This window comes from Dermacentor variabilis, chromosome 6, assembly GCF_050947875.1.
Source record: "Dermacentor variabilis isolate Ectoservices chromosome 6, ASM5094787v1, whole genome shotgun sequence".
NCBI lineage: Eukaryota > Metazoa > Arthropoda > Arachnida > Ixodida > Ixodidae > Dermacentor > Dermacentor variabilis.
The window spans coordinates 132,206,178-132,234,067 of NC_134573.1; the positions used below are offsets into that span (position 1 = coordinate 132,206,178).

General features: G+C 48.3%; 7 non-coding genes across 7 annotated transcripts; all 7 read left to right on the forward strand.

Annotated features, from left to right (window-relative positions):
• Positions 1 to 4,364: 4,364 nt before the first annotated feature.
• TRNAW-CCA (transfer RNA tryptophan (anticodon CCA)) lies at positions 4,365 to 4,436 on the forward strand. Its single transcript has one exon. It is a non-coding gene; the product is annotated as a tRNA-Trp (tRNA).
• A 5,145-nt stretch (positions 4,437 to 9,581) lies between these two features.
• On the forward strand, positions 9,582 to 9,653 carry TRNAW-CCA (transfer RNA tryptophan (anticodon CCA)). The gene has a single exon. It is a non-coding gene; the product is annotated as a tRNA-Trp (tRNA).
• A 369-nt stretch (positions 9,654 to 10,022) lies between these two features.
• On the forward strand, positions 10,023 to 10,094 carry TRNAW-CCA (transfer RNA tryptophan (anticodon CCA)). Its single transcript has one exon. It is a non-coding gene; the product is annotated as a tRNA-Trp (tRNA).
• Positions 10,095 to 19,000: 8,906 nt separating this feature from the next.
• TRNAW-CCA (transfer RNA tryptophan (anticodon CCA)) lies at positions 19,001 to 19,072 on the forward strand. The gene has a single exon. It is a non-coding gene; the product is annotated as a tRNA-Trp (tRNA).
• A 4,320-nt stretch (positions 19,073 to 23,392) lies between these two features.
• TRNAW-CCA (transfer RNA tryptophan (anticodon CCA)) lies at positions 23,393 to 23,464 on the forward strand. Its single transcript has one exon. It is a non-coding gene; the product is annotated as a tRNA-Trp (tRNA).
• Positions 23,465 to 23,645: 181 nt separating this feature from the next.
• Positions 23,646 to 23,717, forward strand: TRNAW-CCA (transfer RNA tryptophan (anticodon CCA)). The gene has a single exon. It is a non-coding gene; the product is annotated as a tRNA-Trp (tRNA).
• Positions 23,718 to 25,582: 1,865 nt separating this feature from the next.
• Positions 25,583 to 25,654, forward strand: TRNAW-CCA (transfer RNA tryptophan (anticodon CCA)). The gene has a single exon. It is a non-coding gene; the product is annotated as a tRNA-Trp (tRNA).
• The last annotated feature ends 2,236 nt before the right edge of the window (positions 25,655 to 27,890 follow it).

Consider the following 27,890-nt stretch of genomic DNA (forward strand, 5'->3'; position numbering starts at 1 on the left):
GCTGTGACAGGCCCACCAGTGAATGATGTTGCGGCAGAGCACCTCATGGATGTGGCCGAGGCGGAGGACGCGGCTAAAGGAACCGGTGACATGGTGTCGACAGAGACAAGTAGTGGGACGACGATTCTGGAGGTAGACGGCAACGCGGCTGAGGCTACTCAGAAGCCGAGTAGGACGGAACGGGATGCTACGACCCAGGGGCAGGCGACGGGAAACGTCAGTGAAGACGCAACTGACGACGCGACCGCAATGCAGCAGGACGAGGGCGTCACCGACGACGACCGTACTGGGGCTCTTGCTGCCTCCGTCAAGCGCACCCACGACCAGACGAAGGACCGCGAGGATCGGGCACCCAGCACCAGTGAGGGACCACCGACGAAGACGCCTCATGGGAGGCGGATGGGCTACAAGCCAAAGCCCAATGTACCGCCTGAAAGGAAGCCTGCCGACAAAGCGGCCACGTCTAAGGACACCAACAAACCGGGAGGTCCCGGAGGCGGCTAGCCGAGGGCTAGTCGTGAGCGGTAAGCACCATGCTCCGGGCCTACTTTACTTTTCTTTTAGATCAAGATGGCTCAAATACCGTCCCTGAGGATTGCCACATTAAACGTGAGAGGGCTGGCGGCTAGTCGTAGGCAAAGTCAGGTCCTACGTTTGGTCACTGACCACGACATAGACGTACTAGCCGTCCAGGAAACTAAGGTTGAAGGAGAGGAGGAGACCGGGAGCATGGTGCGACGTTTCACGACTAGGTATTTTGCGGTGGTTAGCCATGCTGTAGGCACGGCTGGAGGGTGCGCTCTTCTTGTGAAGAAGCTGCCTGGACTGCAGATTCAGAGCATTTTTTCGTGTCAGTCAGGAAGGATTGTTCTTTGTGATATTGTTATGGGTGATTCAGAGTTCCGCATCATATGCGTATATGCGCCGAATTCAGTAGATGAGCGCGCCCGTTTTTTTTTCGAACCTTTCACGATATGTTTGTTGTAATATGCGCGTGATGATGTTAGGGGACTTTAATTGTGTGTTGAGTGCTGGAGACAGAGTCAATAATGCAGGTGTGCGTGACCGAAGCAGTGAAGTGTTATCAAATTTAATTAATGAAAATGATCTCGATGATGTTTATGAATGTCTGGAAGGGGGGCGTCAAGTGACTTTTACACGTTTTCAGGGCAGCAGCCATGCGCGTTTGGACCGAATGTACATTTCATTGGATATGATTCCAAGATGCCACGGTTACTGTGTAGTACCAGTGTCGTTTTCAGATCACTGCCTTGTGAAATGTAACGTAGGTATAATGAAAAAGCGACATGTATTTAAGTGGGATATGTGGAAACTGAATGCCTTGTTACTAAATGACCAGCCCTTTTTACAGGTAGTACGGGATGCGATTAATGAAGTTCAATGTGATGCTGCGGGAACAATCGTCGAGAAGTGGGAATGTTTTAAAGAAAAGATTAAAATGAAAGCAATAGAAAGATCCAGTTGTAAAAAATTCGAGAAGGAAATGAAAGAAAAGGGTTTCAGAACACTGCTTGGGCAGCTGCTAACGCTTGAGTGCAAAGAGCCTGGTGCGTACAAAGACGATGTGCGAAACGTCAAAGAAAAACTTGAACTGTTTGACAAGGAACGCTATCAAGGAGCCATCGTGCGAGCACGAGCGGATGCACTAGCGGCAGGGGAGACGCCCACTAAAAGGGCGCTGGGTCTTGAGAAGGCGTATGGACGAAGAAACCATGTCGAGCATATTTTAGTGAATGGGAATGTCGTTGAAGACAGTGATAGCATTCAGCGCGCCTTCTTTGAGTACTATCACTCGCTCTTCGCATTTCAGGATGCGAATGTTGAGGGTTTTAAAGCAGGTTTTCTGCATCGCATGCCACGTTTGAGCGATGACGTAAAAAAGCGATTAGAGGAAAAAATAAGGGAGAGAGAAGTCGAAAAGGCAATCGACGATTTGAACTTGGGTAAATCACCGGGACCTGATGGACTCAGCGCGGGTCTATATAAAGCTTTTAAAAGAGAGCTGGCGCCTTTGCTTGCGCATGTATTTAATGACGCATACGAAAAGAAATCATTACCACCTTCCTTTGGAAAAACGCACACCATTCTAATACCGAAGAGCGATCAAATAGACAAACTCAGATTTGTGTCATCCTACAGACCGATTTCACTAACAAACGTCGATTATAAAATATTTATGAAGGTTTTAGCTAGCAGGCTTCAGGGCGTCATCAAGGAAATAGTCGCAGACCATCAAACTTGTGGCATCAAAGGGCGATCTATTTTTTCAAACATCCATAAGATGCGATGTGTGCTCGAGTGCTGTGACGTCATCGGTGGCCGTGTTGCAGTACTTCAGCTCGACCTAGAGAAAGCGTTCGATTGTGTCGCTCACGTTATTTTGTTTGCCATCTTAGATCATGTTAATGTCGGTTCCATCATCACTGAGGGCGTGGCCTTGGCGTACCAGAACTGCACAACAAGATTAATTGTTAACAAGTGTCTGGGGGCCCCCATTAACATCAGGCGTTCAGTGCGCCAAGGCTGCCCCCTCAGTCCGCTATTATTTGCTATCTACGTAGAAGCAATGTGTGTAGCAATTAATGAAAATGACTGAATACGTGGTTTCAGATTGGCAGCGACCGAAGTGAAGTTGCTCGCATATGCAGATGACATTGCAGTGTGTTGCACTGACAAACCAAGTGTAACGGAAACCATATCTGTAGTACAACATTTCTGCGCCGTAACGGGTAGCAGAGTAAACTGGGGCAAATCGCTAGGCCTGTGGCACGGGGACTGGTTTTCTGCACCCGACTATTTCGCGAACGTGAACTGGGTGAAAACTCCGACCAGGTATCTGGGTGTTCCCCTCGACAGGTATAATAGCAGCGACGAATACTGGAGGAACCAAACCAAGGAACTGAAAGAAAAAGTAGACAAATGGAAAAGTACTAACCTGTCCATTTTTGCAAGAGCGACAATTTGTAACGTGTTTTTTTATTACTAAGTTATATTACGTCTTGCAAACGCTGTATTGTTCTAGAGTAAATGTGCAAAGGCTGCACAGAGTGTTCGCAGTTTTCATCTGGGGATCAACATGGGAAAGGTGCAGCCGAACAAATTTGTTCAGAAGAGTGAAGGATGGGGGTGTGGGCCTGGCGCATCTTTTTGTTCGTCAAGTTGTAAACCGATTTTTGTTTTTTCGCGATGTTCGCGATCCTTTTCTGCGCGCCGTATGTCAGCTAAGGTTGAGTAACGCTTTGCCGGCACATGTTGTTAGCACGGCATATTTGACTGGAACTCTGCGTGGTTATTTCAAGGAAGTTGTTGACAGTGTACGCTTCCTTTCTGTTCGTTTTACAAATGATTACCTTTGTGATGTGAAAAGGAAAACATTGTATAGAGATGTATGCGACATTGTTTTCCCAGTGCCCTTATACAGAGCCATATACAGTGGAGGGCCAGGACAGGATGTACTTAAAAGAGTAAAACAGATGCAGGTGCCACCAGGGGTAAAGACCTTCTTCTTTAAGCTACACACAGGAACGCTCTCCGTGAAGACGTTTCTGGAGGAACGGGTTGTCTCGTACCTTGGGGGTCGCACTGCTTGATATGCAAGAAGCCCGAAAATATAGATCACGTTTTCCTACATTGCTGGGCGGCAGTTTTCTTCTGGGACGTCTTAAAGCGAACCCTGAAGAAAGAGCTGCCGGTGGACCCCCAAGGTATCAGGTATCTGGCCATTAAAGATGACGACGGGGTTCCCTATGACTTTGTTATGTTAAATGCTCTACACTGTATATGGCGGGCTCGTATAGCAGGGTACCATTGCGATCCTGATGCTAGGCCAGCTCGTGCTTACTTCAAGGAATGTATGTCGCGATTTATTGAAATCCATAAAATACAAGAATGTGTACCGGATTGGCTGTCGAGGCTAGAACCCCTGACAGCCATGAAGGAATTTTAGTATGACAAAGCCAGTCCAATATGGACAGACGGCTTTATTGTGCGGTTTCTTTCCTTACGCACCTTCCGTTTTTTTTTCCTCCTCCAATGGTTGGAATTTGTGATACACAAGTGTGTGCTAACTGTACCGTCTGAGTAATGTCGAAGACCGGCAATAAATTAAAAAAAAAAAAAAAAGATCAGAAGGTTGCGTGTTCAAATCACGTCCGGGTCAATAACATTTTTCCTTCTGTTGACGCATTATATGGTCGATCGGTTGCCACTCGGCTACATTATTGCTATAGGCATTAGGCGTCATCTGCGCTCCGATCGTTCTTTCTTGCATAACTATGTGCTGCATGCAGCTTGAACAGAGGTGCGTATATAGCAGTTTTGTCGCGACTCGGTGGCTCTGTCGTGACTCGGTGGCGCAACGGTAGCGCGTCTGACTCCAGATCAGAAGGTTGCGTGTTCAAATCACGTCCGGGTCAATAACATTTTTGATTCTGCTTCCGGCAGCCGAGCTGAGCGGTCAACAGAATCATGGGCTCCAGTGGAGCAGCGAATGCGGCCACTTTTGGCCGTGGAAACAGGCTTACCGACGAAGACAAGGAGTACCCGTTTATTTTGCCGCAACTGCCGAAAGGACGAGTAACGATCAACACCGTGTTTTTACACGGGGATGTTCGTGCGAGACCCTACAAGGTCGAAGACTTCAGGTACGCCCTATTGCCGATGGGCCTGCTACCTGACGTGGGGGCGTACCAGATTGGCCACGTCTGGGCGGTGACTCTCAATGATGCGACTGCCACTAGACGCCTGCTGCCCATGAAGGAAATGCAAGCGAAGGGACAACGGTGCGTCATTGTTGACCCACAAGACCAGCAGGTGAAGCTCAGGCTTCGCTTGTGCTGCACGGCGTTTCCGATGAGTACATCCGGACGGCGTTCGCAACATTTAGCAAGGTGGAAGAGGTGAGCCGAGAGCGGTGGCGCGTCCAACGCATGAGAGACAAGACCTCTACTACCCGGACCGTGCTCCTGAAGCTGAAGAGCGGCGTAAAATGGGAAGACCTGCCTCATCAGGTGCGCGTCGGCGGAGAGCTAGCGTTGGTGGTCGTTCCCGGGAAGCCCATGCAGTGTCTGCGCTGCCAATGCACGGGACACGTCCGCCGAGATTGTAAAGTTCCCCGCTGTTCAAGGTGCAGGCGTTTCGGCCACGTTGACGCTGACTGCGTCAAATCGTGCGCAACTGTGACAGGACCAGCAGCGAGTGAAGTTGCTGCAGAGCACGTTATGGACGTGGTCGAGACGGAGGACGCCGCCAAGGGAACCGGAGACCTTGTTCCGACAGCGACAGTGAATGGGACATCGACCGTCGGCGCTGTAGGCACGGTGGCTGAGGCTGCCGAGAAGACGAGCAAGACGCTACAGGTCCTGTCTTCAGTGGGTCATGCTTCGGGGGGCGTTAATAACGAGGCACCCGATGACGACACGACAGCAATGCTGCAGGACGAGGACACCAACGACGGTGAGCAGACTGCAACTCTCGGTGCCCCAGTCAAGCGCCCCCACGGCGCGACCAAAGACCGGGACGGTAGTGCAGCCAGCACCAGCGAGGGGCCACCGACTAAGGCGCCTCATGGGAGGCGGAGGGGCTACAAGCCAAAACCTAATATTCCGCCTGAGAAAAAGCCTGTTGTCAAAGTGGTGACGGTGACCAACGCCAGCAAGCCGGAAGGTCCCGGAGGCGGCTAGCTGAGGGCTAGTCGTGAAGGGTAAGCCCCATGCTCCGGGCCTACTTTTTTTCCTTAGTTAAGATGGCTCTCTTACCGTCACTTAGTATCGCCACATTAAGCGTGAGAGGGTTGGCGGCTAGTCGCAGGCAAAGTCAGGTCCTACGGTTGGTCACTGACCAAGACATAGACGTACTAGCCATCCAGGAGACCAAGGTTGACGGAGAGGAGGAGACCGAGAGAATGGTGTGGCGTTTCACGACTAGATATTATGCGGTCGTGAGTCACGCGGTAGGGACGTCCGCCGGATGTGTTCTGTTTGTAAAGAAGTTGTCTGATCGTGTTGTTCAACGTGTATTTTCATGTCAGTCCGGAAGGATTGCTTTTTGTGATTTTTGTTTATCGTGAAATTGAATTTTGAGTCATGTGCATATATGCGCCGAATTCTGTAGAAGAGCACACCTTATTTTTTGAGAACCTTTTTCAGTACATTTGCTGCGATAAGTGTGTAATTTTGTTGGGGGATTTTAATTGTGTTTTGAGTGCTCGGGATATATAGAGCCAATAATGGCAGTATTCGTGATAGAAGCAGCAGTGTGTTGACTAAGCTAATTAGTGAAAATGAACTGGACGATGTTTGCGAGCGTCTGGAGGGGGAGCGGGAAGTAATGTACACGCGATTTCAAGGTAGTAGTCACGCGCGGTTATACCGCATGTACATATCGCATGACATGATTCCAAAGTGCCATAGTTATTCTGTGACACCAGTATCGTTCTCAGATCACTGCTTGGTGAAATGACACATAGGCACGGAGAGGAAGAGGGAAGCTTTTAATTGGGACCTATGGAAAATGAATGCCTTGATACTAAAAGACGAACCATTTGTAGAGGCAGTACATGAGGCCGTTAGGGAGGTATGTGAGAAAAATAGTCAAACAATAGCAGAGAAATGGGAAAGGTTCAAACAAAACGTAAAAATGAAAGCCTTAGAAAGATCGAGCTGCTTAAAGTTTGAGAAAAAAATGAAAGAAAGGGGCTAGCGAAAGACACTTGAGCAGCTGATAGCGCTTGAGTGCGAAGAGCCAGGGGCGTATAAGCAAGATGTGCGAACCACTAAAGAAAGAATCGAGCAGCTCGACAAAGAACGGTATCAAGGTACGATTGTGCGCGCAAGAGCAAATGCAATAGTAGCTGGGGAGACGCCCACTAAGAGGGCGCTTGGACTTGAAAAAGCGCAATGTCGAAGGAATCACGTCGATAAGATTCTAGGGAACGGCACAACTGCCGACGACAGTAAGAGTAAGAGTCTTATAAGAGCCAAGCGTTTTTAGAGCATTATCAGTCGCTCTTGGCGTTTCAAGAAGCGAATGTAGACGAACTTATAAAGGTCTTTCTCCGTCGCATGCCGCGATTGAGTGACGACACGAAAGAACGACTAGAAGGAAAAATAACAGAAAGCGAAGTTGAAAAGGCGATTGATGATTTGAACCCAGGCAAATCACCTGGACTTGACGGCCTGGGCGCTTGTTTATATAAAGCTTTCAAGAAGGAACTGTCGCCGTTGCTAACCAACCTGTTTAATGATTCGTATGTTAACAAAGCTTTGCCGCCTTCCTTTGGCAAAGCGCATACCATACTCATCCCTAAGATCGATCAAGTGGAGAAACTTAGGCTAGTGACATCTTACAGGCCGATATCTTTAACCGATGTAGATTATAAAATTTTCATGAAGGTTTTGGCAGCCAGACTTCAAAGCGTCATAAGGAAAATAGTTGCTGATCATCAAACGTGTGGTATCAAAGGAAGGTCGATTTTTTCGAATATTCACACGATGCGGTGCAAGCTCGAGTGCTGTGACGTCACCTTTGGCGGAGTCGCAGTGCTCCAGCTCGACCTTGAGAAAGCCTTTGATTGTGTCTGCCGTGATATTTTGTTTACCATTTTCGATCACGTTAATGTTGGTTCCATAATCACTGAGGGAATGGCGTTGGCGTACCAGAACTGCACAACACGCTTAATTGTGAATAAATCATTGGGGGCCCTCATTAACGTCATGCATTCTGTGCGTCAGGGCTGCCCCCTCAGTCCTCTTTTATTGGCATGTACATAGAAACTGTGTTTGGCCATAATTGAAAATGATCAAATACGTGGTTACAGCTTGGTAGACACAGAAGTCAAGCTCTTAGCACATGCAGATGACATCGCAGTGTGTTGTACAAGCAAACAAAGTGTGACGGAAACGATAAGGGTAGTGGAAAATTTTTGTGATGTGACGGGCAGTAGAGTTAACTGGGGGAAGTCGCTTGGTTCGTGGCACGGAGAGTGGCCCTCGGCCCCGGACAATTTTGCAAATCTGAGCTGGATAAGAACTCGATCCGACCAGATATATCTAGGTGTTCCCATAAACAGTTACAAAAATAGCGATGAATACTGGACGAATCAAGCAAAAGAAACTAGAGAGAAAGCAGAAAGGTGGAAAGGCATCAACCTGTCTATTTTCGCAAAGGCAACTGTGTGTAACATTTATTTTATCACGAAGTTGTGGTACGTCATGCAGGCGTTGTACTGTTCAAGAGTAAACGTGCAAAAGCTGCACAGTGTTCGCGGTTTTTATCTGGGGCTCTACCTGGGAAAGGTGTAGCCGAACAAATCTGTTCAGGCACGTGAAGGAAGGGGGGCTGGGCTTGGCGCATCTTTTTGTTCGACAGCTTGTCAACCGCTTTTTGTTTTTTCGCGATGTGCGCGATCCTTTTTTGCGCACCGTATGTCAGCTCAGGTTGAGCGACGCACTGCCTGCATATGTTGTTAGTACGGCAAGCATGACCGGAACACTGCGTGGTTATTTTAAGGAAGTGGCCGACAGTGTGCGTTTCCTTTCAGTTCGTTTTTCAAACGATTATCTGTGTCACGTGAAAAGGAAAACACTGTATAAAGATGTGTGCGACATTGTGTTCCCAGTGCCGTTATACAGAGCCATATACAGCGGAGGGCCAGGACAAGACGTCCTTAAACGGGTGAAACGAATGCAGGTGCCACCAGGGGTTAAAATCTTCTTTTTTAAGCTCCACACAGGAACGCTCTCTGCGAAGACTTTTGTGGAAGAACGAGGCTGTCTTGTGCCGTGGGGATCCCACTGTTTGATCTGTCAGAAGCCGGAGACCATTGATCATGTTTTCTTGCTTGCTGGGCGGCGGTTTTCTTATGGGACGTTTTAAAACGAACGCTGAAAAAGGAGTTACCGGTGGACCCCCAAGGGATCAGGTATCTGCCAATTAAAGATGAAGACGGAGTACCATATGATTTTATTATGTTGAACGCCCTCCACTCTATATGGCGAGCTCGCATGGCCAGGTACCATTGTGACGCCGACGCTCGGCCAGCGCGTATATATTTCAGAGAGTGTATGTCAGTATATATTGAAATGCAGAAAATGCAAGAGTGTGTTCCGGATTGGCTGTCGAGGCTCGAACCTCTGACAGTCATGAAGGAACTTTAATTTGACCACGTCAGTCCTATGCGGATGGACGGCTTCGTTGCGCTTTTTTGTTTTTTGCCTTCCTTTTCCTCTTGCAAAAGGCTTGCATTTGTGTCATGAGTGTGAAATTCATATGTGCGATGTTATATTGAAAACCGGTAATAAATAAATAAAAAAAAGACTCGGTGGCGCAACGGTAGCGCGTCTGACTCCAGATCTCCAGTGTTCAAATCACGTCCGGGTCAATAACTTTTTTTCCTTCCGCTGACACATTATATACTCATCTGGTTGCCACTCGGCAACGTTATTGCGATAGGCATTGGGCGACATGTGCACTCCATTGAATATGCGCTCCGATCGTTCTTTTTGCATAACCGTATACTGCAGACAGCTTGAACGGAGGTGCGGATATAGCAGTTTCGTCGTGACTCGGTGGCGCAACGGTAGCGCGTCTGACTCCAGATCAGAAGGTTGCGTGTTCAAATCACGTCCGGGTCAATAACTTTTTTCCCTTCCGCTGACACATTATATACTCATCTGGTTGCCACTCGGCTACGTTATTGCGATAGGCATTGGGCGACATGTGCACTCCATTGAATATGCGCTCCGATCGTTCTTGTTGCATAACCGTATACAATAATAATAATATTTGGGGTTTTACGTGCCAAAACCACTTTCTGATTATGAGGCACGCCGTAGTGGAGGACTCCGGAAATTTCGACCACCTGGGGTTCTTTAACGTGCACCTAAATCTAAGCACACGGGTGTTTTCGCATTTCGCCCCCATCGAAATGCGGCCGCCGTGGCCGGGATAACCGTATACAGTAGACAGCTTGAACGGAGGTGCGGATATAGCAGTTTCGTCGTGACTCGGTGGCGCAACGGTAGCGCGTCTGACTCCAGATCAGAAGGTTGCGTGTTCGAATCACGTCCGGGTCAATAACTTTTTTTTCCTTCCGCTGACACATTATATACTCATCTTGTTGCCACTCTGCTACGTTATTGCGATAGGCATTGGGCGACATGTGCATTCCATTGAATATGCGCTCCGATCGTTCTTTTTGCATAACCATATACTGCAGACAGCTTGAACGGAGGTGCGGATATAGCAGTTTCGTCGTGACTCGGTGGCGCACATTCTGCTTCCGGCAGCCGAGCTGATCGGATCGTTGAATCATGGCCTCAAGCTGGGCGGCGACAGCGGTCACTTTGGGCCGCGGAAACAGGTTCAGCAACGACGACGAAAGGGACTACCAGTTTATTTTGCCCCAACTGCCAAAAGGACGAATTGTTTTCAACACCGTCTTTTTACACGGTGATGTAAGAGCGAGGCCGTACAAGGTCGAGGATTTTCGGGATGCGCTTACGCCCACAAGCCTGCTGCCGGAAGTTGTGTGCCTCGGGGCCTACCAGGTCAATCACGTCTGGGCCGTGATCCTCAGTGACGCAGCTGCAACAAAACGCCTGCTGGCCCTGAAAGAGCTTCAGGTGAAAGGGCGTCGATGTGTCATCGTCGACCCGCAGGACCAGCAGGTGAAACTTCGGCTTCACTGGCTGCTGTACGGCGTTTCCGACGAGGACGTCCGGGCGGCATTCACAACCTTCGGCAAGGTAGAAGAGGTGAGCAGGGAGCGTTGGCGCGTCCAAGGCATGGGAGACAAGACCTCGACCACCCGGACCGTGCTACTGAAGCTGAGAAGCGGCATTAAAGTGGAAGACCTGCCTCACCAGGTCCGCGTCGGCGGAGAGCTGGCATTGGTGGTCGTACCTGGGCGGCCCATGCAGTGCCTGCGCTGCCAAGGGACAGGACACGTACGCCGTGATTGCAAAGTCCCCCGCTGTTCGAGATGCAGACGGTTCGGCCACGTCGACGCTGACTGCGTTAAATCTTACGCGGCCGTGACAGGACCAGCAGCGAGTGATGTTGCTGCAGAGCACGTCATGGACGCAGTCGAGACAGAAGAAGCTGCTAAGGGAGCCGGTGTACAAGTGCCTTCATTGACGACAAATGCCACGACGGTACCGGAGGTCGCTCAAGCCAAGGTAGTCGAGGGTGCTGAGCACGTGACTGGGGCTGCACATGTCGAGAGGGACGAAGACCCTGTGAAGGCAGGTGCTAATGAAGGCGAACGCGAGGAGACTGAGTCAGCGATGCAACAGGGCGAGGATGCAAACGACGGGGACCGGGCGGCTAGTCTCGGTGCCACCTCCAAGCGCCTCCGTGACGAGGGCGGAGACAAGGACAGCGCGGCATCCAGCACAAGTGACGGGCCACCAGCGAATACGCCTCTTGGGAGGCGGTCGGTCTTCAAGCCGAAGCCAAATGTTCCGCCCGAGAGAAAGCCTGGTGACAAAGCACAGCAAAAGAATAACGCCGGGAAGACGGGTGGTCCCGGAGGCGGCTAGCCGAGGGCTGGTTGTGAAAGGTAAGCACCATGCTCCGGGTCTATCTCATACTTTAGTTCATAATGGCTCTTAATCCGTCGCTCACTATTGCCACACTAAACGTGAGAGGGTTGGCGGCCAAGCGTAGGCAAAGCCAAGTCCTACGGTTGGCCGCTGACCAAGACCTAGACGTTCTAGCTGTCCAGGAGACAAAGGTTGACGGAGAGGAGGAGACCGGGAGCATGGTGCGGCGTTTCATGACTAGATATTATGCGGTCGTGAGCCATGCGGTAGGGACGTCCGCCGGTTGTGTCCTGTTTGTTAAGAAGTTGCCTGGCCTTGTTGTTAAAAATGTATTTTCATGTCAAACCGGAAGGATCGTTTTTTTGTGATTTTGTTTTTCGTGAATTGGAATTCAGAGTCATGTGCATATATGCACCGAATGCTGTGGAAGAACGCGCTTCATTTTTTGCGAACCTTTTTCAGTATATTAGCACTGATAAGTGCATGGTTTTGTTGGGGGATTTCAATTGTGTTTTGAGGGCTCGGGATAGAGTCAATAATGCTGGTATTCGCGATAAAAGCAGTAGTGTGTTGACTAAGCTAATTAGTGATAATGAACTGGACGATGTCTGTGAGTGCCTGGAGGGGGAGCGGGAAGTCATGTACACACGATTCCAAGGTAGTAGTCATGCGCGATTAGACCGCATGTACGTATCGCAAGACATGATTCCAAAGTGCCATAGTTATTCGGTGGCACCAGTATCGTTTTCAGATCACTGCATTGTGAAATTTCATATAGGCACGGAGAGGAAGAAACAAGATTTTAATTGGGAACTATGGAAAATGAATGCCTTACTACTAAAAGACGAGCCATTTGTAGAGGCAGTACGTGAGGCCGTCAGGAAAGTAAGTGAAGAAAACAGTGAAACAATAGCAGAGAAATGGGAATACTTCAAACAAAACGTAAAAATGAAAGCTTTAGAAAGATCGAGCTGCTTACGATTTGAGAAGGAAATGAAAGAAAGGGGCTTACGAAAGACACTTAAGCAGCTGATAGTGCTGGAGTGCGAAGAGCCTGGGACGTATAAGCAAGATGTAGGAGCCATTAAAGAAAAAAAAAATCGAGCAGCTTGACAAGGAACGGTATCAAGGTGCGATTGTGCGAGCAAGAGCAAATGCATTAGTAGCTGGAGAGACGCCCACTAAACGGGCGCTGGGACTCGAAAAGCGCAAGCTCGACGGAATCATGTCGACAGAATTTTCTGGAACGGCACAGTTGCCGACGATAGTAAGAGCATAGGCCGAGCGTTTCTAGAGTATTATCAGTCACTCTTTGCGTTTCAAGAAGTGAATATAGACGAGTTCAGAAGGGCCTTTCTATCTCGGATGCCGCGAGTGAGTGACGATACAAAACAACAATTGGAATGGAAAATAACAGAACGTGAAGTTGAAAAAGCGATTGATGATTTGAACCAAGGCAAATCACCTGGACCGGACGGTCTGGGCACGTGTTTATATAAAGCTTTTAAGAAAGAACTGTCGCCGTTACTAACAGAGCTGTTTAATGATGCGTATTATAACAAAACTTTGCCGCCTTCTTTTGGAAAAGCTCATACCATGCTCATCCCTAAGAGTGACCAAGTGGAGAAATTTAGGCTAGCAACATCTTACAGGCCAATATCTTTAACCAATGTTGATTATAAGGTTTTTATGAAAGTTTTGGCTGCCAGACTTCAAAGCGTCATAAATGACATAGTGGCAGATCACCAAACGTGTGGTATCAAAGGAAGGTCCACTTTTTCGAATATTCACACGATGCGGTGCGTGCTGGAGTGCTGTGACGCCACCTCGGGTGGAGTCGCGGTGCTCCAGCTGGACCTCGAAAAAGCGTTTGATTGTGTCTCTCATGATATTTTGTTTGCCATTTTGGATTACGTTAATGTTGGTTCCATCATCACTGAGGGAGTGGCGTTGGCGTGCCAGAACTGCACAACACGCTTAATTGTGAATAAATCATTGGGGGCCCCCATTAACGCCATGCGTTCTGTGCATCAGGGCTGCCCTCTCAGTCCTCTTTTGTTTGACATTTACATAGAAACTATGTGTTTGGCAATAACTGAGAATGAGCAAATACGCGGGTATAGCTTGGCAGCCACACAAATCAAGCTCTTGGCATATGCAGATGACATCGCGGTGTGTTGTACAAGCAAAGAAAGTGTGACGGAAACAATAAGGGTAGTGAAAAATTTTTGTGATGTGACGGGCAGTAGAGTGAACTGGGGAAAGTCCCTCGGTTTGTGGCACGGAGAGTGGTCTTCGGCCCCGGACCATTTTGCAAATGTGAGCTGGATAAAAACCCCGACCAAGTACTTAGGTGTCCCCATGGGCAGTTACAAAAATAGCGATGAATACTGGACGAACCAAGCAAAAGAAACAAGAGAAAAAGCAGACAGGTGGAAAGGCATCAACCTGTCGATTTTCGCAAAAGCAACTGTGTGTAACATTTTTTTTTTATTACGAAGTTGTGGTACGTCATGCAAACGTTGTACTGTTCAAGGGTAAACGTGCAAAGGTTGCACAGAGTGTTCGTGGTTTTTATCTGGGGCTCTACCTGGGAAAGGAGTAGCCGAACCAATCTGTTCCGGCACATGAAGAAAGGGGGGCTGGGCTTGGCGCATCTTTTTGTACGCCAGCTTGTGAACAGGTTTTTGTTTTTTCGGGATGTGCGTGATCCGTTTCTGCGCACTGTATGCCAACTCAGGTTGAGAGGTGCTTTGCCGGCACTTATTGTTAGTACAGATAGTATGCCCGGAACGCTTCGTGGCTATCTTAAAGAAGTTGCAGATAGTGTGCGCTTTCTTTCTGTGCGTTTTTCTTTTGAGTATTTATGTAACGTTAAAAGGAAAACATTGTATGAAGATATTTGCGATATTGTATTTCCAGTGCCATTGTACTGAGCGCTATACAGTGGAAGATCAGGACTGGATGTCCTTAAGCGAGTGAAAAATATGGAGGTGCCTACTGGGGTAAAGACATTCTTTTTTAAATTACACACAGGAACACTCTCAGTGAAGACATTCATGGAAGAACGTGGGTTTCTTGTACCCTGGGGCTCGCACTGCTTGATTTGCAAGCAACCAGAAACAATAGACCATGTCTTTTTCCACTGCTGGGCAGGAGTGTTCTTCTGGGATGTCCTACAAAGAACAATGAAGGAGTTACCGCTAAATCCGCATGGCATCAGGTACTTAGCGGTAACGAATGACGACGGGGTTCCCTGCGACCTAATAATGCTCAAGGGCCTCCATAGTTTATGGCGTGCAAGGATGTCTGGGTACTACTGCGACCCGGACGCTAGGCCTGCGCGTACGTATTTCCGCGAAAGCATGTCTCGTTTCATTGAAATAAAGAAAATACAAGAATGTGTACCCGAATGGCTGTCGAGGATAGAACCTCTGACAGCACTGAAAGAATTTTAATTAGGAAAGGAAGGAAAAAGTAGAGAAGGAAAGGCAGGGAAGTTAACCAGTTTAGCGTAACCGGCTTGCTACCCTACACATGGGAGAGGGATGGGTGCGATGAAAGATGGGGAAGGGGGAGAGAGAGAGAGAGCACATAGCACAGCACACAAACATCGTCCGGTAGAGTCTATCAATCTGGCATTGTACGTGATAACACTGTCAGAGCTGCTTGTCCAATCCCGTCTCTTTCAAAAACTGAAGTAGTCCCTTCGTCGCCTTCACCTGCGATGTCTTCTGTCGGCGGCATGTGAAAATCGTGTCGAGGGACAATGGTCTAGTGTCAAGGTGCGCGAGAACGGATGCCAGGGACTGTCGCTGAACATTATATTCAGGACAGTCGCACAGAATGTGTTGCAGCGTCTCCTCGCAAAGACAGGCATTGCAGAGAGCGTTGTCGGCCATTCCAATGCGGAATGAGTAAGATTTCGTGAAAGCCACCCCTAACCATAAGCGATAAAGCAGAGTCTCCTCGCTTCGGCGGAGTCCAGTTGGCATATAGAGATGCATCAAAGAGGGCAGGTGGTATTGACGGTTGCTCTGGTTGGTCTGGCTGTTTGGTGTGCACCATGAAGAGAGCGTCATCTCCTGTGCAAGCACTCGAAGTCTGCTAGCTGCGTCGGATCGTGAAAGCGGTATGGCCTCTTCTTGTGCGTCTTCAAGAGCTGCCCGAGCTGCATTATCGGCGTCTTCGTTTCCAGTGACGCCGCAGTGACTTGGCAGCCACTGAAACGTCACGTGGTGTCCTTTCTCCTGTAATGTATGGAGTAGGCATCTAATATCGAATACGAGCTGTTCGAATGGCCCGCGACGCAGAGCTGATAGTACAGATTGTAGGGCTGCCTTTGAGTCGCTGAAGATGGACCATTGTCGAGGTGGCTCCCGACTGACGAAACGGAGTGCAGCGCGAAGAGCAGCTAGTTCAGCAGATGTCGATGTTGTCGGGTGGTCAGTCCTAAAGCTGATGGTAATAGCTTTTGCTGGGACAACCACAGCACCGGACGAACACTGGATGTTTGTGGAACCATCAGTATAAATGTGTTCACTGTCCGCGTACCTCTCGTGCAGAAGAAGCAGAGACAGTTGTTTGAGGACAGGCGACGACAGTTCAGACTTTTTTCCGATTCCTGGTACACTGAGATGTACTGTGGGGCTGATAAGACACCAAGGGGGTATCGATGGTTTAGATGCAGCGGTGAAGCCCGAGGGAAGTTTGTCGTTGTACTTGTTGATAGTTTTAGAGAATGATGATTGGTGCCTGTCTGAAGGTAGTGCAGCAAGGTGGTGATAGGGGGCACGTGCAAAATGTCTGATGTGCGTTCTCAGGGCTTCCACCGTAATGTGAGTTCGCATTGGATGGTCCCGAGCAATCGCAAGAGTCGCCTCTGTTGACGTACATCTGGGCAAACCAAGGCAGACTCTGAGTGCTTGAGCTTGTACTGCCTGCAGAACACGAATATTTGTCTTGCAGGTGTTGTTCAGTACAGGTAGACTGTATCTTAAAAAACCGAGAAAGAGAGCTCTGTAGAGTTTAAGCATTGCGTCTACTGACATCCCCCACGTCTTCCCTGTCAAGTATTTGAACAACTGGGAAGTAGCTGTCAGGCGCCGTTTCATGTAGGCCACGTGTGGGCTCCAACAGAGGTCTCGGTCAATAATGACGCCAAGGAATCTGTGGTTTCGGACATAGGAAATGGTCCGCCCATTGATTGAGATGATATAAGGCGTCATCGGTTTCCGAGTAAATGCGACTAGTGCGCATTTTTCAGGTGAAATGCTGAGACCCTGTTTACACAAGTAGTTCGCTGTCAAAGTGGCCGCTCTTTGAAGTCGCGCACGTATCTGAGGACGTGTGACTGCCGAAGTCCAGACACAGATGTCGTCAGCGTATGTTGAAATCTTGATGGTAGTTGGCAAGCATTCAGCAAGTCCAACAAGAGCGAGGTTGAATAGCGTCGGGCTGAGAGCACCGCCTTGAGGAACGCCCCTGCTGGTATAGCGTCGCGTAGTTGGGCCATCGTCAGTTAACACATAGAATGATCTTGCAGACAGGTAACTTGCAATCCACAAAAAAACTCGACCACCTAGGCCAACCGTCGCAAGAGCGTCGAGAATGGCCTCATGTAATACGTTATCGTATGCCCCTTTCACATCTAAGAATAAAGCTGCAGATAAACGCTTACGGGACCTTTCGTGCTGAACATATGAAACGAGGTCAACTACACTGTCGATGGAAGAGCGGTCACGTCGGAAACCAGCCATGGAAAGCGGATAAATCTTGTAAAATTCAAGGTACCATTCCAGGCGGCCAAGGATCATCCGTTCCATTATCTTTCCTACACAGCTGGCCAGTGCTATTGGGCGGTAAGAGGTGAGTTCTAATGGGGATTTGCCCTGCTTTAAGAGTGGCACCAGGCGGCTTACTTTCCATTCGTCAGGAACATTTCCCTCCTGCCATGAGGAGTTGTAAAGGCTCAACAATTCTATCCGTGCGGACTCTCCGAGATAGCACAAGGCCCGGTATGATATACCATCTGGACCCGGAGATGATGAGCGCCTGCAGAGAGCTAGTGCCGCTTCGAGGTCCTCCATTGTAAAAGGAAGGTCCATGCGGCAATCACGGGAATGGGGGACGTCAGCTCGGGCTGGAGGATCTGGACGAGCCGCTTGGTCTGCGATCCGCGCACAAAAGTCTTCTGCGACATCGATGTCTTGCCGCCCTTGGAAAAGCGCTAGCGCCTTGAATGGAAAACGCCGTTCCGGAAGGCAACGCAGACCTTGCACCGTTTTCCAAATGTGAGACAGTGGCTTGCGGGGGTCGAGTGTCTGGCAAAACGTTGCCCACCGTTCCGACGCTAATCTATCCATACGACGCTGAATCTTCTTTTGCATCCTCCTGGCTGCCCTAAGGTCATGGATTGATTTTGTACGTCGATATCGACGTTCCGCCCGGCGACGAAGCGCTCGAAGTCGCTCTAATTCTATGTCGAAGTCATTTCGCGTGGAAGAGATCGTCATCATGCGAGTGGCGTTTTGCATCGTCATTTTAATCGTTTGCTCTAAACCAGAGGGTAGGCCCTCTCGGCAGGCATCTTCCATCTCAGATTTGAAGTTGGCCCATTGAATCGTCCGAATGGTAATCCGTGAGCCTGATGTAGACGACAAGCCTTTGATGTTCAGATAGGTGGGAATGTGGTCACTCCCATGTGTCTCAATGTCTGGAAACCACTTCACACATCTGGCGAGAGAGTTGGAGACGAAAGCAAGGTCGAGGCAGCTGCCGTATGTCACGCCTCGAAGAAAGGTGGGGCTACCATCGTTCAGGAGAGTAAGGCCATAGTTGTGGGCGATACTTGCTAATATTCGTCCTCTTGCATTTGTCCTTGTACTTCCCCATGCTGGATGGTGTGCATTGAAATCTCCTATGATGACCCATGGGGCGGGACAAACACTCAAGATATCCGCAAATCTTTTGGTATCGAAATTGCTGGAAGGCGATATATACACGCCTATGAGAGTAAACAAGAGTTTGTTCTTTTTAACTGTGATGCATATATATTGATTGTCGTCGTGGGGCGCAATTGGTTGCAAAACATAGGTGAGTTCACGACAAACAAAAACGACGATTTTGCTGCATGCACCGTTTGTTGATGAGATGATAAACTCGTATCCTGACAGTCTTATTGGTTTCAACAAGTTGGGCTCACAAATGACCATGAGTGGAAACCCATTGGTGTAGACAAACTGACGAAAATCTGAAATTCGTGATTTTAGCCCTCTGGCGTTCCACTGGATGACGGACGCCAGTCCTTATAGGACTGATGGCATGTATGTTCTTTCAAAATGTTTTGTATTTGTTAATTGTGCATTGTAATTTTGTTCTGTATTATGTGCTCTGTACAATGTCGAAGACCGGCAATAAATAAATAAATAAAAAAAGACTCGGTGGCGCAACGGTAGCGCGTCTGACTCCAGATCAGAAGGTTGCGTGTTCAAATCACGTCCGGGTCAATAACTTTTTTTCCTTCCGCTGACACATTATATACTCATCTGGTTGCCACTCGGCTACGTTATTGCGATAGGCATTGGGCGAAATCTGCACTCCATTGAATATGCGCTCCGATCGTTCTTGTTGCATAACCGTATACTGCAGACAGCTTGAACGGAGGTGCGGATATAGCAGTTTTGTCGTGACTCGGTGGCGCAGATTATAAGATTTATTATAAGATTAGCGGTACAGTTAGCATGACACATCCTAACTCCATCTAAAAGCACCAAACCAACATTTACATAATCAAGAACAGCGAAAAGGATATTGTGGGATACACGATCAAACGCTTTTTGTAGGTCAAGCTGCAGCATTGCTACATGCTCGCCCCACGCATCGCAACATTCTAGAATGGTTCGTGCAACATGAATATTTGTGTAGATTGATCTACCTTTGATTCCGCATGTCTGATGTGGTCCTACAATTCGTGTTATAACTCGCTGCAACCTCTTTGCTAAGATTTTAGTAAATATTTTATAATCGACGTTAGTCAATGCTATTGGGCGATAAGACCCTACTGACAGCAGTTTCCCTGGGTCTTCCGTTTTGGGAATGAGCACTATATGCGACCGGCCAAAGGACGGGGGTGCATATCTTCGTTTATATGCTTCAGCAATTACCTGATGCAAGATTACGCTCACATCTTTTTTGAAGGCCTTATAGAAGGCCGCTCCCAACCCGTCAGGTCCAGGAGACTTCCCTCGACCTAAATCGTCAATGGCCTCTTCAACTTCTTTCTGGCTGATCGGTTCTTCCAGACATTCGCGGTCAACATCATCTAGTTTTGTCATGCTGGCAAGGAACTCTCGTTCGAACTCTTCCGGGACATCGCAACTTCTTCGAAATAATTCGCTATAGTGCTCTAAGAACGCTCTCTCTATTTTTGCTTGTTCGTCAGTGACTTCATTCTTATAACTTATTTTCCGTATTAGGTTTTGCCTAGCGTAAGCCTTTTCATCTGCAAAGGCTCGCTTTGTGGGCGTTTCGCCGAGCCATAGCTTTTCGGCTCTTGCTCGGATAACCGCTCCTCTGTACTTATCTTCGTCAATAAGCTCCAGTTGGCTTTTAAGTTCATTGATCTGCTTTGTGAATGTACCAGGCCTATCGGCTTCTATTCTGTACATAAAATCCAATTCTCGTTGTATTTCTTTCTGCTTTTTCCTTTCTTCGTATTTAATTACACTCGCTTTTTCTATTGCACAAATCTTTATTTCTTCTTTAAAAAGCTCCCACCGTTCTATCACGTCATCATGTCTCGCCAATAGCTGTTCGAACTTTTCCTTTACGCACTCTACAAATGATTCATTATGCAGCAGCTTGTCATTAAATAGCCACATTTTCCAATTAAAGCGCGAGGCCTCTTTATGCGTCCCAATTGTGACTGACACCAAACAATGGTCGCTGAATGACACATGTTTAACGTCATAACTATGGCACGCCGCTACTAAATGCAATGAAACATATACCCTATCCAGTCTCGCGTGGCTCGCACGCTGGTAGTGTGTAAAGACTGGCTGCGTCCCATTAGTTAATATATTTCCTATGTCTTCTAGATTATGGTCTTGCACCATTGCAATTAAGCGTGAGGCACTCTTATCCCTTAGTGGGGCATTTTTCACTCGATCAGCTACTAAGCAAACACAATTAAAATCTCCAAGCATAATTATTTGTCTTTCACAATTCAGGTACTGCTCGAGCCGTTCAAAAAACACGTCTCGTTCATTTTCGGCGTTCGGCGCATATAGGCAGATGATTCGCCAGCAAGACTCGGACATAAGAAAATCTACTAAAACAAATCTACCACTTTGGCACACAAGCACGGTCTCAACAACTATTCCTAAACTGTTTCTAAGGAAAATGGCACATCCGCCTGACGTGCCGAAAGCATGAGAAACACAAACATCGTACCTTGCTCGGAAAGGCAGCACCATGCGGTCAGTTTGTTCCTCGCTATCTATTTTCGTCTCTTGTACAGCTACTACATCCAAGTCGTTCTCCAAGAAAAGGCGACTTAGCTGATACTGTTTCTTTCTAGCGTTTAAGCCTCGAACATTGATAGTCGCAATTTTTAGTGCTGTACCGAGATTTCTCGCCATTTAATAAAATTACATATACGCCATGGTGCATACCTCGTGAGCGCAGGCACACCAGAAAACCCGCCGCTTATTTCCAAGAAGCAACCCTATTTCCGATGCCTGCAATCCTCGAGCTTCGGCTTGGGTTGCTTGGCAGAAGGCTCCAATCATTGTCCTTATTGAATAGTTGATGTGCGTCGACGTAGTCCCTAGGAACCGCAGAGCGTCAAAGCTCGCGGCTACGTTGACGGTTTCAACACCGCTTTTCTGTCTGGTGGAACGTTGGGCTTGGGCTTCAGTGACGCGCGTCGAGTCGCCACCGTTTTCGTTGGTGGTTCCACAGACCCAACGACGTCTTGTCTGTCCTGGTCGTCCGTTGTAGCTTCGCGTCCTCGTTTGCCGACTGCGCCTCCGGTGGATTGCACCGTGACGTCCATGCTTTCCGTGTGTTGGTTCGCTGGATCCTTTGAAGGTTCACCGTATTCAGCGCTCCCACTTGTCTTTTCAGGCACTTCCCTGACGTCGGGCTTTTCTACAAGGCTATGGTCTCCTTGCTGTTCATTTTGTTGCGGATACGAAGGCATGTCTGCTGGTCGCATCTCCTTTTGAGTCACTTGACTCGACGTTCCTGCAGCTTCTTCCGCGTCAGCTTCGTCAGCTTTCACGTACGCTCAAGTGTGCGCCAGGGGTGTCCTTTAAGTCCTTTATTATTTGCGTTATACCTTGAGCCATTCTGCAGAAAAATTATTTATAACAACAGTATTACAGGTTTTCGTTTGCAGTCAGCGGAAGTAAAACTGCTAACATATGCGGATGATATTGCTTTGTTTTGTAGCGATAAGGAAAGTGTCGCGACTGCGGTAGCGGACGTTTTATCGTTTTGTAAAATGACGGGTAGCGTCATAAACTTTGATAAGTGCCTAGGAATATGGCATGGAACATGGGAAAACACCCCACCTATTTTTGTGAATGTGAAGTGGACCGTTGCGCCGACAAAGTATCTTGGGGTGCCGCTTGAGCACTACAAGGAGACTGCGGGATTCTGGGAAGACGAAACAAAGAAAGTGCAAGAAAAAACAGTTAAATGGGGTGGCCGTAGTCTTTCAATGTTTGCCCGCGCGACGGTCTGTAATTTATTCGCCGTTGCAAAAGTGTGCTATGTATTGCAAGCATTGTCTGTGACTAGATTGCACGTGCAGCGTTTGCATAGGGTACTGGCAGTGTATGTATGGGGGTCAAAGTGGGAGCGAACCAGTCGAACAAATTTATTTCGATCCATCAAAACAGGAGGGCTTGGACTGGCACATCTGTTCTTGAAACAGATAGTGTTTCGTTTTGCGTTTCTTAGAGACCAAAAAGACCCATTCCTCATTAATGTGATGCAACTGAGACTAGGTACGGCTCTTCCTGAATTCATTATATCTAGTTGTGTAGTCAACAGTGGCCCTATGAGCGGATTTCTGAAAGAAGTGATATGGGCATTTCGGTTTCTGAAGGTACGCTTTTCAATGGAATACCTCAGTCACGTTCCTAAAAAACGTCTGTATAAAGATTTAATTGATGTAGTACTGCCAGTACCGCTGTACAGATCTATGTTCAGTTTAGGTACTGAAAGAAATGTGCTGAAAAGGCTAAAACGTATGCCTGTCAGGCCATCGGTAAAGTCTTTCTTTTTTCAACTACATTCCAATACACTACCAGTAAAACCGTGGCTTCAGGAAAGAGGTATTTTTATTCCCTGGTCTCTAGACTGTTTACTATGCCATCAGCAAGAAACAATTGAACACATATTCATAGACTGCTGGGACGCCTTGTTTCACTGGGATGTTCTCCAGCGAACTATAGAGAAAGAGTTGCCGATAACACCCTATGGCATCCGTTTTCTCCCAACGGAAAACGAAGGAGGAGTGCCTTACGACATGTTTATGTTATTAGGGTTGCACAGTCTGTGGCGCACGCGCATGGCCGTTAGACATGCGGATGTACATGCTCGAAGTACTCGTGAATATTTTATTGAAAGTGTCTGTTACTTAAAAGAAGTCTACGATGCTCAAAATGAAAAACCAGAATGGATTAGATTATTGAACGAGCTTGCTAAACTTGGACGGTTTTAAAACCACCTGCACACCAAAGACTGGTGGCATTTTTACCATTTGTAAAGTGTGTATATTTTGTATGTACCATGAAAACGGTAATAAAGAAAAAAAAAACTCGGTGGCGCAACGGTAGCGCGTCTGACTCCAGATCAGAAGGTTGCGTGTTCAAATCACGTCCGGGTCAATAACTTTTTTTCCTTCCGCTGACACATTATATACTCATCTGGTTGCCACTCGGCTACGTTATTGCGATAGGCATTGGGCGACGTGTGCACTCCATTGAATATACGCTCCGATCGTTCTTGTTGCATAACCGTATACTGCAGACAGCTTGAACGGAGGTGCGGATATGGCAGTTTCGTCGTGACTCGGTGGCGCAACGGTAGCGCGTCTGACTCCAGATCAGAAGGTTGCGTGTTCAAATCACGTCCGGGTCAATAACTTTTTTTCCTTCCGCTGACACATTATATACTCATCTGGTTGCCACTCGGCTACGTTATTGCGATAGGCATTGGGCGACGTGTGCACTCCATTGAATATACGCTCCGATCGTTCATGTTGCATAACCGTATACTGCAGACAGCTTGAAAGGTGGTGCGGATATAACAGTTTCGCCGTGACTCGGTGGCGCACATGAAATGGACTGTGACACCTGTCAAATATCTCGCAGTGCCCTTAGAACATTATCGCGATACCACGCAATACTGGAACGAGGAAACCAAACGTGTTAGGGAGCAAACAGATAAATGGGGTGGGCGGGATTTCTCCGTTTTCGCGCGTGCTACAGTTTGCAACGTGTTTTTAGTCGCGGAAGTGTGGTATGTTCTTCAAGTGCTTTGTATGTCTCGTACCAACGCGCAGAAGTTGCACAGAGTCTTTGCAGTGTTCGTGTGGCGTTGAATATGGGAAAGATGCAGCAGAACTAATTTATTTCCATCAGTCCGTAGCGGCGGACTCAGTTTATGTCATTTATTTCTCAAACAAGTTGTGTCAAGATTTATTTTTTTGCGCGACCAATATAACGTATTTCTGCGAACAATTTTACAATTACGAGTGAGTGATGTAATTCCTGAATATGTTGTATCAAATGTCACAAAAAAAGGGAGTGTTCGCGGCTTTCTTTGTGAGGTCGTTATGTCTTTTCGAATGCTAAAAGTGAGATTCTCAATTGAGTACCTAAGTAATGTACCAAAAAAGCGTTTATACAGGGATCTGATTGATATTATGTTGCCAGTGCCCATATATCGTGCCATGTATTGTGTAGGCTCCGAAGGAGACGTGTTGAAACGTGTTAAAAGAATGACACTCCGCTCCTCTCAGTTAAGACGTTCTTCTTTCAGCTCCATACCAATACCTTGCCTGTTAAACCATGGTTGCAAGAGAGAGGACTGTTCGTACCGTGGTCAGTTAATTGTCTCATTTGTTCAAAGCCTGAGACAATCGAACACATTTTCTTAGACTGCAGGGATGCAATATTCCACTGGGATGTCTTACAGAGAACGCTGAAAAAAGAGCTCCCTATATCACCCTACGGTATCCGCTTTCTCCCAGTTGAAAAAGAAAACGACGTGGCCTATGACATGATCATGATGCTGAGCCTACACAGCATATGGAAAACACGAATGGCCGTACGAAATGCTGATGTGGACGCCAAACCAGCCAGACAATATTTTATTGAAAGCGTTTCACAAATAAGAGACGTGTATAAATCTCAGGCTGAACCACCAGAGTGGTTACCTGTACTGGATACACTGGTGACCTTAAGGGCTCATTCACACCGGCGACTGACAGTGGTCGCGCGACCAAGTTGGTCGCAAAGCGACCAGTCGCAAATGGTCGCAAACGGTCGCCTTTCTTGAAAAGCGACCATTTTGGGCCAGTCGCTTTCTGCGCGATTTTTCAGTCGCGCGACCGTGGTCGCAAAACTGATAAACCAATCAGCGGCGCACCGGAAGTGATCTTTCGTGTGTCTACATCCGGCCTCCTCCGGCGTCGCGTTCAAATTCCGCGTAGATTCCGAGAGTTCTCGCTGAGAACGATAATCTCCGGGATTGCGACTTGCGGGTCGCGCTCAGCCGGGCTTGCCGGTGTGAACATCAGTCGCCTTCGGTCGCTTTTTGATTGCGAGTCGCAAATGGTCGCGCGACCTCCTCAAGTCGCCGGTGTGAATGTGCCCTAAAGCGTTTTTGACACGAGCATTTCGAGAAGTATATGTAATGACTATGTAACACTTTGTTTTGTTCTTACCTTAGTATGGTCAATGTCCTGTATCTGTGATTATCCGGCAATAAAGAAAAAAAAAAACTCGGTGGCGCAACGGTACCGCGTCTGACTCCAGATCAGAAGGTTGCGTGTTCAAATCACGTCCGGGTCGATAACTTTTTTCCTTCCGCTGACACATTATATACTCATCTGGTTGCCACTCGGCTACATTACTGCGAGAGGCATTGGGCGACATGTGCACTCCATTGAATATGTGCGCCGATCGCTCTTTTTGCATAACCATATACTGCAGACAGCTTGAACGGAGGTGCGGATATAACAATTTCGTCGTGACTCGGTGGCATTCTACTTCCGGCCACCGAGCGTGACGGACGGCGAATCATGAGCTCCAGTGGAGCGGCGATTGCGGCCTTCGGTGGCCGCGGAAACAGGCCTGAAGAAGTTCAAGATATCGAGTATTAGATTATTTTGCCAACTCTGCCCACCGGACATATTGTTTTGAACACGGTTTTTTTGCACGGAGACCCATGAGTGCGACCGTTTAGAGTCGAAGATTTCCGAGACGCGCTGACCAAGACCGGTACGCTCCCTGACGTGGTGACTTTGGGGGCGTACCAAATCAACCACGTCTGGGCGGTGACTTTAGGCAGCGCGGAAGCAACGAAGCGGCTTCTCGCCTTCAAGGAGCTGAACGTCAAGGGGCGCCGGTGCCTTGTCCTGGACCCAGAGGACGAACAGGTGAAGCTTCGACTCCACTGGATGCTTCATGGCGTGGCCTACGACGACATTCGGACGGCGCTTGCGGCGTTTGGGAAGGTCACTGAAGTGACCCGTGAGCGCTGGCGTGTTCAAGGCGTCCACGAAAAGGGTTCAAATACGAGAACCGGGCTCCTAAAGATGAAGCCTGGTATGAAGATCGAGGACCTGCCGCATCAGATAAGAGCTGCACGAGAGCTGGCCCTCGTAGTCGTGCCTGGACGGCCGATGCAGTGCTTGCGCTGCCGCTGCACGGGCAACGTACGCCGAGAATGCAAGATACCAAGGTGTTCGAAATGTAGACGTTTCGGCCACGGTGAGGAGGAGTGCGTACGGACGTACGCAGTTGCTATTGGAACTGCGTCGGCGGTAGATTCGGCGGACCACATCATGGACGTTGACGAAACCGAAACAGCTGCAAAAGGAGCCGGGGAATGCGAGAAGCCTGCCGTGACTGCAAAGTCTTCGGTGACTGAGGGAGAAGGAAAAGAAACGATAACCAAAGAAAGCAAAGAAACGGCAACGATACGCTGCGAAGGAAAAGAAGACGGGAGGGCGACTGGTGCCGAGGGAGCACCAGAGCCGGACGTGTCGGAACCATGGAACAGCCAGGAGCCCCTCGACAAGAGCGGCGGCCGAGCGTTGAGTGTCACCGGCACAGCGAAACGCACGCACACCGAACGCGGCAACGAAAAGGACCAGGCGGCGGCCGCTAGCAGCGAGGAGCCACCGACGAAAACGACACAAGGGAGACGACCACTCTTCAAAACAAAGGCAAATGTGAGGTCGGAAACGAGAGTCGCCGAAAAGCAGGCCTTGCAGCTAGGCCTACCTGGCCAAACAAGTGACCCCGGCACCAACAAAAGCGTCTAGCGACGTGCTGGACGCGAAAGGTAAGCACCATGCTCTCGGCCTCTTATCACCGCAGTAAAATGGCTTCCGTACTCACGGTTAAAGTTGCCAGTCTAAATGTACGAGGCTTAGCCACAAAGAAAAAGCAGAGTCATGTGCTGCGCCTTCTAATTGACCAAGATATCGATATGCTTGGTCTACAAGAAACAAAGGTCGAAGGGGAAGAAGAGACTGAGAGCATGGTGCAGCGTTTCACGTCTAGGTTTTACGCCGTTGTCAGTCACGCAGTTGGTACCGGGTGTGTCATGTTTGTCAAAAAACTGCCTGGTCTAGTTATTCAGTCGCATGTTTCACTTCCTTCAGGACGAGGAGTTGTCTGTGATTTCGTTTTTTGGGCTACTGAATGGCGCGCTGTCTGTATATATGCACCCACCGCAGTTGACGAGAGGACTTTCTTTTTTGTATTTATTAAGCAACACCTGAACACGGAAAGGCAGCTCATTCTGTTGGGTGACTTCAACTGTGTTCTGAGCGCCGATGACAAAACTAGTGCGCGTACTTTCAGGGATAGTAGTACTGCCGTTCTTATTCGATTAATTAATGAATTTGCTTTAGAGGACGTGGGAGAATGCCTGGTGAGCAGGTGCCCAGTTAAGTACACTCATTTCCAAGGTACCAACCACGTCCGACTCGACAGGATTTACGTGTCTGCATGTTTGGTCCTAAAGTGTCATGACTATGACGTAGTGCCCGCGCCCTTCTCGGATCACTGCATGGTT